The sequence below is a fragment of the Lycium ferocissimum genome, unplaced genomic scaffold, assembly GCF_029784015.1.
Source record: "Lycium ferocissimum isolate CSIRO_LF1 unplaced genomic scaffold, AGI_CSIRO_Lferr_CH_V1 ctg15639, whole genome shotgun sequence".
Lineage (NCBI taxonomy): Eukaryota > Viridiplantae > Streptophyta > Magnoliopsida > Solanales > Solanaceae > Lycium > Lycium ferocissimum.
Window position 1 is genome coordinate 10001 of NW_026716156.1, and position 11208 is coordinate 21208.

Sequence of the window (11208 nt, forward strand, 5' to 3'; positions counted from 1 at the left end):
CTTATTCAAAGAGAAATATCTCAAATATCTGGAGTTTCTTTTTGTATATTATATGGATGATCCGATCCACAAGGACCATGATTGGGAATTGTTTGATCGTTTTTCTCTGAGGAAGAGTCAAAATAGAATCAACTGATTTGGGACCGCTATTCGAAATCTTAGTGAAACACTGGATTTCTTATCTCATGTCAGCTTTTCGTGAAAAAATACTAATTGAAGTGGAGGGTTTCTTCAAACAACAAGGGGCTGGGTCAACTATTCAATCAAATGGTATTGAGCATGTTTCCCGTCTCTTCTCGAGAAACAAGTGGGCTATTTCTTTACAAAACTATGCTCAATTTCATATGTGGCAATTCCGCCAAGATCTCTTCGTTAGTTGGAGGAAGAATCTGCCTGAATCGAATTTTTTGAGGAACGTATCGAGAGAGAATTGGATTTGGTTAGACAATGTGTGGTTGGTAAACAAGGATCGATTTTTTAGCAAGGTACAGAATGTATCGTCAAATATGTTATATCCCGTATTTTGTACATTGGGACAATCCGAGCTAACTGCGATAGGTTAAGGACAAGACTATTCCGGGATACGAGATAGAGACTTTTAACCACGATTTTGTTTAAGGCATAAGTTGCTTGTGATTTTATTGGTATGGAATATTAAGAAAAATTTGGGGTTAAAAGTGAATTATGAAAAGTTGGCAAATCATGAAACATAAGGGCCAAGTGGCCGGCCATATGGGGTGTGGGCCAAGGCCCACATGGAAGCTTAATATATGTACACAAAAGATGACTAATTAATCATCTTTATCTTTTGCACCTTAGAACATTATAGAAACTTGGAGAAAAAAAAAGAGCAAGCCATTCGGCCATAGCTCTAGCCGAGCAAGCCCAAGAAAAATTGGTCAAAAAAAATATTTTTCTCAAGCATTTCAACTCCTTAGAAGGTGTATAACAACATGGAGTGGTTGTTGGAGTAGCAAGAACTAGTATTAGTTCAAGGCACAAACCATAGCCAAGTTGAGAAGTCAAGTGCTAAGGTAAGGTTTAATCTCCTTTTATATATGTTATGGATGGTTTGTGCATGTTGTAGTATGTAGAAATGAATGAAATTCATGAAATCATAAGTGTTGGTGCTTGGTCGTGTGTGTTGGGTTGTAGCCGTGTGTTGTGTGTTGTGTAAGAGTAATGAATTAATTGTATTTAGCATGTTTGGTTGTTATTGTTGTGGATTCTATGATGAAAATGAAGGTTTAATGATTCAAGTGAAGTTATAGTCGTTTATGGCTTGTGATAGAAGCTAATAGAATTTTAATGTAGTTTCTTGTATTCATGAGAATAATGTTATTAACGTGTGGATTGTTGGTGTAGTTCATGAATTTGGAAGAAAGAAATGTGTTGTTGTTGTTCTTATTGCATTTGGAAGTTTTCGGGTGGAGTGGTGTAATGGTTGGATTGTTTTGAATATTGTGCGGATTGTTTGAAATGTTCTTGAATTTTGTTTGAATGATCTCGGATGAGTGCTTGAACATGTGAGCGTTGATGTTAGCTTGAAAGTATGTAGTGGAATTGAATACAAATGGAATATTGCCAAGTACGTAGAAAAGAGTTACTAACGTTAGAATGCGTTTCGAATTAATGGTTGATGTTGTTAGTATGGTTGTTGGTATTGTTGTTGATGATTTGGCCGAGATGAATTCTCGGGGCTGTTGGATTTATAGGGGAAATGCTGCCCAAATTTTTGTAGATAAAGTACCTGTAACTAATGTTAGTATCTAATGACGTTATTGTAGATTTTGGGAAGCCGAGATTTGAGTTTGGATTAGCTTAGGAAGCGGACGAGGTATGTAAAGCCTAACCTTTCTTTCTTTTGGCATGTCTTAGTTGTAAGTAGGCTATGATACGAGCCTCGGGGTAACTCTATTCTTACGATCCGAGCATGTCTACGATTTTTATTCACCTCTTAATGTTAACATTCTTAATATAGTCGTATTATGGTTCTTATGTCTTTTGTATGATTGGATAATAAATGTTGCATAAAGAATTTTGTTCTTAAAGGATTCTGTAACTACAAACGACCGTAACTTTCACAGAAGGGCTCGTATCACTTCGAAACATTCGTAGGAGATTCTATAACGAATAACATCTCCAACCTTCATAGGCGGGCATCGGACTGGTTTGATAGTTGTCCGTCGGCCTCCGAGACTTTTCTATGTTCGGTCCTACGACTTTCTGAAAGAACTTAATGTGACTATCGTCTTAACCCCCCAGTGTGATTACTTACTTATCTGTTGGGTCTGAAATGGGGATTTTTATGCATATGGTTTTGATACGTATCTATGATTTCTAAAGTTCTATTTGATATGTTATCGAGTGACATTCGGCGGGAACTTGATTTGACTATTGTCTTGGTTTTTAAATGATGGTTCGTTTTGATTATTCTATTGAGTCCTTGAAAATGTTTTAAACTGCATATAGCTTCTCGCTACTCTGCTCTTGCAGTTTGTTGTTACATCTTTCGCCGAGTCCCGGGCCGGTTGTGTCATCGTGCACACTATGCTATATTCTGAAGTATGATGTGTTTTCTGAAGTATGATGTGTTTTCCGAAGTATGATGTGATACGAAGTATGATGTGATACGAAGTATGATATGTTACGAAGTATGATGTGATACGAAGTATGATGTGATATGGAGCATGATGTGTTCGGAGATATGCAATATTCCGAAGTATGATGTGTTGTGGCACCAAAGATGGGGTGGCGACCACGTTCTGTCCACCGGGTCCCATTACGGAACGCATGTGATATTTGATATGATAAGATGATGACATGATGATATGATGATTCTATTCACCGAGTCCCTCACTAGAGGGCCGGGTACGGTATATATATGAGATGATATGATGGCTATACATGATGATTATATGATCTCATTTACCGAGTCCCTCACTGGAGGGCCGGGACACGTTATATATGCATTTGTACATGATGATTATTTACTTATGTTTCTAAGTCCCATAATGAATTGAATATGATATTGACATGCATGATTTGTGTTTCCAAAGTAAGTATTTTGATACCCTGGATATTGTACGCATTTTTCTGTACTTCTTACTTTGGTTATACCCCGTCCACTGTGTTTCATGCTTTACATACTCAGTACATATTCCGTACTGACCCCCTTTCTTCGGGGGCTGCGTTTCATGCCCGCAGGTACCGATACCCGTTTTGGTGATCCGCCAGCCTAGGACTTCCATTCGGCTGTTTTGGAGTGCTCCTTTGTTCCGGAGCCCATATTTTGGTACAGACTCTTTTTGTTGTATATGTATATGTTTATTCAGGGGTACGGCGGGGCCCTGTCCTGTCATATGATTCCGTTGTTACTCTTAGAGGTCTGTAGACATATATGTGGGTTATGAATAGTTCTGTTCGGTTGTGTTCGTATGATTTGTGGTTTGGGCGGTCCCGCGCGGCATGGCCTTTATCTCTCTCGTTTGTGTTTGTTTTGTTTTGAGATGTTGTGATATATGATAGCCTTGTCGGCTTCTGTACGATATATGAGTTTGTACGCGACAGTTCGAGACGATGCCTGATCTTTGTATATGCATAAGTTATCTGTATGCCGATTCAGGTTATGGGTGTGTACGAGTATCCAGCTCGGGCACTAGTCATGGCCTACGGGGTTGGGTCATGACAAAAGTGGTATCAGAGCGGTTTATCCTCGGAATGTCTACAGACCATGTCTAGTAGAGTCTTGTTTATGGGTGTGTTGTGCACCACATCTATAAACAGGAGGCTACAGGACATTTAGGATGTTATCTTTCCTTCTGATCCTAGATCGTGCGATAGAGCTGTCTTATCAGGATGACTCCTCCCTAACGAATTGTTATATTTTCAGCAATGCCTCCGAGGAAAGCGACACAGTGCCTAGAAGGGCTAGTCGACGGTAGTTGGAGAGACTAGCCAGGCCCGGAGAGTTACCAGGGCTCGTGCTCAGCCTGAGGTTGCGCTCCCATCAGCGAGCTCTGCTACACTGCCACTACCAGAGGAGCATAGGGCAGCAGCAGCTGCAGATCAGGGGGCGGCTCCACCGCTAGCTCCCGGGGTTCCAGTGCCCTAGCCTCCAGCTCCTCAGCCAGGGGCGGAGGATAGGGCCATGCGAGATGCGGTCCAGTTGTTGACTAGATTAGTGGCGGGGCAGGCTCGCAGGCACGGATTAGGGGGTGATTATGCAGACAGACATGATAGTTTGAGGACCCGTGATTTCTTGACTTGTAATCCCTCAGAGTTCTACCGGTCAAAGCCCGAGCAGGACCCCCAGGAGTTTATTCGACAGATGCAGCGCACACTGAGGGTAATCAGAGCTTCTGAGACTGAGTCTGTCGAGCTGGCCTCATATCGGTTGCGTGACGTAGCTGTAAATTGGTATGAGTCCTGGGAGTTGTCTAGGGGCGAGGATGCTCCTCCAGCAGTATGGGACGAGTTTGTAGAGGCCTTTCTTGGCCACTTTCTGCCTCCAGAGATGCGGCGAGCCAGAGTTGATAGATTCCTACGTCTGAGGCAGAATGGCAGGAGTGTTCGAGAGTATAGCCTAGAGTTCGACTCATTGGCTAGGTATGCCCCCGCCATTGTAGCTGATATGACTGATAGGATGCATCGATATGTGATGGGGCTGGATCGTTACTTGGTTGATAGCTGTCTGGTGATGGCTTCCCAGCCGGGGATGGATATTGCTCGAGTGCAGGCCTATGCACAGGGGATGGAGGACCGACACAGAGGGCGTCAGCCCGACAGAGATCATGACAGGGGCCAGCCCAAGAGGGCTAGATCGACTGGTTATTCTGGGGAGTTCCGAGGCGGGCAGCCTCAGCAGTACACTGGGTATTCTTCTCCGCCAGCACGGAGTGCACCCCCACGATTCCCGGTAGGAGATTTGACAGCACAGGGCATTCAGGAGCCGGTCAGAGCTCCAGAGCTTCAGGTTCACAGATGCATAGGAGTTCGGGTCAGTCGAGGCCACCCATACCTCGGTGCTCTTACTGTGGGGGGCATCATCCGGGAGAGTGTTACCGTGCTACGGGTGCTTGTTTTTCTTGTGGCCGTCAAGGCCATGTTATGAGAGAGTGTCCGTACATGGGCGGTCCAGGTGGTGCAGCCCAGCTTACCGAGTCAGTTGTTGGTTCATCTTCCCCTTCCGTAGCTATGCGCCCTATGGGGCGGGGTATGCTGACACCAGCAGGCCGTGGCGGAGCCTCCAGTTCTAGCGGTCCATCGAACCGCCTATATGCGTTGGCCAGTAAACAGGATCAGGAGGCGTCACCAAACGCGGTTACAGGTATATGAGTCCTTATTGGAATATTTCTATGTATGTGTATTTGCTATATGAGTGTTATTTAATAGCGGCAAGCAGAAATTCAAAAACCGATAACCAAGTATTTATAAGTAACGGTGATCAAGGTGTGTCCCTCACCATTGGGAATCTGGAAGTCTAGGACGGAAAATAGTCATATTCATAGGTGAAAAGTGAATATTGAGGATTGAAAAAGGACTAAATTAGTAATTGTGGAGTCAGAAGAGTAAGAGGCCCTTTCTAATTCTGAGGGAGAAGTGTTATGAGAACGTTTCAAAATCCGTTAAGACTTCAACTTACTCCAGATTGTGTGATGAAGGTCATGCGGTGAAGTGGATGCGATCATACCGGTATTAAAGCATCGTATCCCATCAAAGCTCCAAGGTTAAGCGTGCCGGAGTGAGGGAAATTTTAGGATGGGTGACCCCCTGGGAAGTATTCTAAAAGTCCTACAAATTCAGGCATAAAAAGCAAATGGGAAGTTAGAGTAGTTTAAGAAAAATTAGAACATACAGAGTGGGCGGAAACCTTAGGAGGTCGCATAGGCCGGGGCGGACTAGACCGGTGAAGAGAAAGAAGGTGCGTCACACAGCTCTAGTATCAGGGTGAGTTTGAATAGTGCTTGGAAATGTTTTGTAAGCAAGACAGTAGTAATTATGTCTATATAGGTATGCACCTGACATCCCATACATGATTACACCAGCGGATATGTGTATTCCAGCAACCAACGTGGCGGTATATGGAAGGCATTAATCGGCCAGGGTCACGAAGTTTAAGTGAAAAGAAAAATAAATGGCACAAATGTTACAGGGCAAGCTGATGCTATTTTCACTATAGGATAAGCTTGGGAAGTACTAACACAATGATATTTGGAAAAGAAAGAAAGTGAGTAGATGAACGGCAAGGAGGATCAGAATGTCGGAATAAAAGTGCCGCCTAATTGAGATTGGAAAATGCGAACGTAGGACAAAGTATAATTGGGTAATAGTATAAGTACACCCCTTAAAGGGGGGAAGCGGGTGCGAGAGACACAAGTTCAAGATGGAGACAGTCAACACTACAATATATTTGATACGGATGCTCGGGCTACGGTAAGATTCTTGCCGAAGACAAGAGTAGTTATACTATCCACGAACATTTATATGCTAAGGATGAGACCAAGCGAATATTTAATGAGAAAATGGATTTAGTAATAACAATAATGATAATACATTGGAAAGCATTAAGGAAAGATGAATAAAGAAAGGAAAAAAAAAAAAATTACCGAGAAGGAAAGAAGAGGGGACAAACGGGACATGGCTATGGTTGGACCAAAGATTTATTCCGATACGGAGTAAGAGGAGAAGGAAAGACAAAGTAAAAATAAGGATTAATGAAGCCACGCTAAGGTATTTTTGGGCTAATTTGAGCCCCTTCACACATTTATATGTGTGCTAGGAAAGATGAGAGCAAGAGCGAACGAAGGGGCTTAATGAGAAAAGTGCGAATTAAAGATAAAGAAATGACATGAGATAATGTTAGAATGTTACAATTGAGTAAGAGATTATAAGATGATTTAAGCAAGATGGCCGAGCTAGAACTAGTACTAAAAAGAGACTTGGAATTTAACTCAAAAATTCTTTCCGATTATGCTGTAAGATTATAGTTAAAGCAAAGACAAAGTAAAACATAAGAACTAGAGTGAATCACACGCTACAATTTCGGCGTAATTTGACACCTTTGATATTCTTGCAGTGGGTATGCTTGAAGATATGTGTGAAAGGTGTAATGAGATTCGACAAGAGGAGAAGTCTAAAGGGATGATGGACCTTAGTTACATTGTTAAAGATAAAGAAGGTGACACGAGACAATGTGCCTGAGCTTTGTTACAAGTTACGGTGGAATGATAAAATAAGGAGATGACTTGAGAAGCTGAGGAGGAGAGGAGGAAGAAATATGATTGGTAAATGAGACTGCATGTTATAGTAAGAAAGGAACCCCCCCCCCCCCCGAAATCCTTATAAGACCTTATAAAACTAGTTTAACATTCGAGGACGAATGTTCTAAAGGGGGGAAGGATGTTATATCCCGTATTTTGTACATTGGGACAATCCGAGCTAACCATAATAAGTTAAGGACAAGACTATTCCGGGATACGAGGTAGAGACTTTTAACCACGATTTTTTTAAGGCATAAGTTGCTTATGATTTTATTGGTATGGAATATTAAGGAAAATTTGGGGTTAAATGTTAATTTTAGAAAGTTGGCAAATCATGAAACAAAAAGGCCAAGTGGCCGCCATAGGGGTGTGGGCCATGGGCCACATGGATGCTTAATATATGTATACAAAAGATGATTAATTGATCATATTCATCATCTTTTTCACCTTAGAACATTATAGAAGCTTGGAGAAAGCAAAGAGAAGCCATTCGGCCATAGCTAAGCCGAGCAAGGTCCAAGAAAATTGGTAAAAAAAAAAATTTTTCCTCAAGCATTTCAACTCCTTAGAAGGTGTATAACAACATGGAGTGGTTGTTGGAGTAGCAAGAACTAGTATTAGTTCAAGGCATCAACCATAGCCAAGTTGAAGAAGTCAAGTGCTAAAGGTAAGGTTTAATCTCCTTTTATATATGTTATGGAATGGTTTGTGCATGTTGTAGTATGTGGAAATGAATGAAATTCATGAAATCATAAGTGTTGGTGCTTGTGTGCCGAATATGGTTGTAGCCGTGTGGTGTGTTGTGTAAGATGTAATGAACTAATTGTATTTAGTATTTTGGTTGTTATTGTTGTGGATTCTATGATGAAAATGAAGGTTTAATGATTCAAAAGTGAAGTTATAGTCGTTTATGGCTTGTGATAGAAGCTAATAGAATTTTAATGTAGTTTCTTGTATTCATGAGAATAATGTTATTAACGTGTGGATTGTTGGTGTAGTTCATGAATTTGGAAGAAAGAAATGTGTTGTTGTTGTTCTTATTGCATTTGGAAGTTTTCGGGTGGAGTAGCATTAATGGTTGGGTTGTTTTGAATATTGTGTGGATTGTTTGAAATGTTCTTGAATCTTGTTTGAATGATCTCGGATTAGTACTTGAATATGTGAGCGTTGATGTTAGCTTGAATGTATGTAGTTGAATTGAATGTAAATGGAATATTTCCAAGTATGTATAAAAGAGTTACTAACATTAGAATGTGTTTGAATTGATTGTTGATGTTGTAAATATGATTGTTGGCATTGTTGTTGATGATTTGGCCGAGTTGAATTCTCGGGGTTGTTGAATTTATAGGGGAAATGCTGCCCAAATATTTGTAGATAAGTGTGGGATGGAATCCCTAAGCATTTATAGCTAATGTTTGGTATATAATAACGTTGTTGTAGATCTTGGGAAGCCCGAGACTTGAGTTTGGATTAGCTTAGGAAGCAAACGAGGTATATAAAGCCTAACCTTTCTTTCTTTTGGCATGTCTTAGTTGTGAGTAGGCTATGATACGAGCCTCGGGGTAACTCTATTCTTAAGATTCGAGCACGTCACGATTTTTATTCACCTCTTGATGTTAACATTCTTAATGTAGTCGTATTATGGTTCTTATGTCTTTTTGTGTGATTGGACTTTAAATGTTGCAAAAAGAATTTTGTTCTTAAAGGATACTGTAACTACGAATGACCGTAACTTTCAAAGATGGGCTCGGATCGCTTCGAAACGTTCATAGAAGATTTTATAACGAATAATATCTCCAACCTTCATAGGCGGGCTCGGATTGGTTTGATACTTGTCCGTGGGCCCCCGAGACTTTTCTATGTTCGGTTCTAAAGACTTTCTGAAAGAACTTAATGTGACTATCGTCTTAACCCTCGAGCGTCGGTTACTTACTTATCTATTGAGTCTATAATGATGATTTTTATGCATATGGTTTGATGCGTATCTATGATTTCTAAAGTTCTATTTGATATGTTCCCCAGTGACGTTCGGCGGAAACTTGATTGACTATTGTCTTGGTTTTTAAATGATGGTTCGTTTTGATTATTCTATTGAGTCTTTGAAAATGTTTTAAACTGCATATAGTTTCTCACTACTCTGCTCGTGCATACTTGTTGATACATCTTTCGCCGAGTGCATTTGTCATCGTGCGCACTATGCTATATTCCGAAGTATGATGTGTTATGAAGAATGATGCGTTACGAAGTATGATGTGTTCCGAAGTATGATGTATTACGAAGTATGATGTGTTCCGAAGTATGATGTGTTACGAAGTATGATATGTTCCGAAGTATGATGTGTTCTGGAGTATGATATGTTACGGAGTTATGCAATATTCCGAAGTATGATGTGTTATGGCGCCAAAGACGGGGTGGCGACCATGTTCCATCCGCCGAGTCCCATAATGGGCCGGATATGATACATGATATTGATATGCATGATTTGTGTTTCGAGAGCAAGCATTTTGGCATTCTGATTATTATACTTGTTTTCTGTACCTTTTATGTATGATTTGTATTTCACATGCAAGCACTTTGGTATTCTGGTTATTGTGCTCACCTTCTGTACTCCTTACTTCAGTTGTGACCCCGTTTTCTGTATTTCATGCTTTACATACTTAGTACATATTTCGTCTTTTGACCCCCTTTCTTCGGGGGGCTGCGTTTCATGCCCGCAGGTATAGACGATCGTTTTGGTGATCCGCTAGTTTAGGACATCCATTCTGCTGTCTTGAAGCGCTCCCTTGTCCGGAGCCCATATTTTGGTACAGATTCCTTGTTGTATATATGTACGATTATTCGGGGGTACGGCGGGGCCTCGTCCGTCATATGGTTCGCGTGATTACTCCTAGAGGTACGTAGACATGAGTATGGGTTGTGAATAGTTACGCATCGTTCGGCTATGTCTGTGTGATTTATGTTTTGGGCAGTCCCACTCGCCGTGGCAGCCTTGTCGGCTGCATGTATATATGTTTTGACATATTGTGTATATTATGACACCCTTGCCGGCTTCTGTGTAGGATATATGCTTATATGCGCCAGATCGAGACGACGTTTGACTTTTGTATAAGTTATTTGTATGCTAATTCGGGTTAATGGGTGCATACGAGTGTCCAGTTCGGGCACTAGTCACGGCCTACGGGGTTGGGTCGTGACATCAAATTAGAATCATCATTAAAACTTACTTGAAGTGTTCTTGAGGCTTGGGACGAGTTCTATCTCCTTCTAGGTCATTTTTCGTGTTTGGGGAAGTTGGGGAATTAAACCCCGGCTTTAAATATATAGTAAAATATGTAACCTGGAATATTATGACTCTCACACCACCCTTGAGTAGCAAGTATGTCGCACGAGGCAAAAATTTGGTCCGAACTGCTTCTGCTTGCGCTACCCTTGCGACCCAAGTGTGCCGCTGCACTGCCTTCAGAAAAATAGGCATAACTCTTTGTACAAAGCTTTGTTTAAGCACCACAGCATATCGTTGGAAAGGTATTTCAAAGGGATATAACTTTTGTGTTTTAAGTTTTCTGAAATACTCAACAAATTTTCACGAAATTGAGCTGGAAGACAGACCTATCGAAAACTTAGCCAATTCTATTGAATCTTAAGTACCTCACTATTCATCTTGATTTCCAAACAACTATTTCACCAAACTTATCTCGATAGTACTTCACATGTCTAAAATGCCACATTAATACTCATTTAACACATCCACACCTAATTCAAATTTACGGAGTGTTACTCTATAATATTGAAATACAATTTCATCAAAATGTAGAAGGTTCTAGGAAATGAAGTAATCAAGGTTATACAAGTACTTACATGAGAAACCATTACAATAAAAAAGTTAGAGTTGAGTGCAGAGGCTTACCAGTAGCATAGTCCGCTGAGAGAGATGGTGACATTTCAA